Source organism: Capsicum annuum, chromosome 11, assembly GCF_002878395.1.
Source record: "Capsicum annuum cultivar UCD-10X-F1 chromosome 11, UCD10Xv1.1, whole genome shotgun sequence".
NCBI lineage: Eukaryota > Viridiplantae > Streptophyta > Magnoliopsida > Solanales > Solanaceae > Capsicum > Capsicum annuum.
The window spans coordinates 96,941,556-96,942,847 of NC_061121.1; positions in this window are offsets into that span (position 1 = coordinate 96,941,556).

Consider the following 1,292-nt stretch of genomic DNA (forward strand, 5'->3'; position numbering starts at 1 on the left):
TGGTCTGGGAATTCTGTGTCACCCAAGAGTCATTTTATCTCTTACGTCAAAGCTAGAAAGCTTATTTCCAAGGGGTGGATTTACCATTTGGTTAGAGTCAAAGACACTAAGTCTGAGACTCCAACTCTCCAGTCTGTTAACGTCGTTAATGAGTTTTCTGATGTCTTTTCGGATGATCTCCCAGGGATACCTCCTGATAGAGAGATAGAGTTCGGGATTGATCTTCTTCCCGATACTCAGCTCGTTTCTATTCCTCTTTACCGTATGGCCCCTACAAAACTTAAGGAGTTGAAAGAGCAACTCAAAGATCTACTAGATAAGGGTTTCATAAGGCCCAGTGTTTCTCCTTGGGGTGCTACTGTATTGTTTGTGAGAAAGAAAGATGGCTCTTTGCATATGTGCATTGATTACCGCCAACTGAATAAAGTCACCATAAAAAATAAGTAACCCCTTCTAAGAATAGATGATTTGTTTGACCAATTGCAAGGTGCAAGTTATTTTTCAAAGATAGACCTTCATTCCGGCTATCATCAACTCAAAGTTAGGGAGTGTGACATCCCGAAAACCGCTTTCCGAACTTATTATCGCCATTTTAAGTTTCTTGTTATGTCTTTTGGATTAACTAATGCCCCAGCTGCTTTCATGGACCTTATGAATCGAGTGTTCAAACCATATCTGGATATATTTGTCATAGTGTTCATCGATGATATACTGGTGTACTCCTATAGTGAGGATGAACATTCTGATCATCTCCGAACTGTCTTACAAACCCTTAGAGATCACAAGTTGTTTACAAAGTTCAGTAAGTGTGAGTTTTGGCTAAGGTTAGTTGCTTTTCTGGGTCATATCATTTCTTCCGAGGGTATTAGAGTTGATCCCCAAAAGACCGAAGCTATTAGAAATTGGCCTAGACCTATTTTTTTGACTGATATCCGAAGTTTCTTAGGTTTACCTGGCTATTACTGCTGTTTTGTTGAGGGTCTCTCCTCTATAACATCTCCTATGACTCGGTTGACCCAAAAGAAATTGAAGTTCTTGTGGTTCGAATCTTGTAAGAAGAGTTTTCAGGAGTTGAAGACTCGACTCACTTCAGCCCCTGTTTTGACTTTGCCTGATAGTGTTGATGGTTTTGTGGTGTACTGTGATGCTTCAAGAGTTCAGTTGGGTTGCGTATTGATGCAGAAGGGTAAGGTGATATCTTATGCTTCTAGACAGTTGAAACCCCATGAGAAAAATTACCCCACCCATGACCTTGAGTTGGCTACTGTTGTGTTTGCTTTGAAAATCTGGAG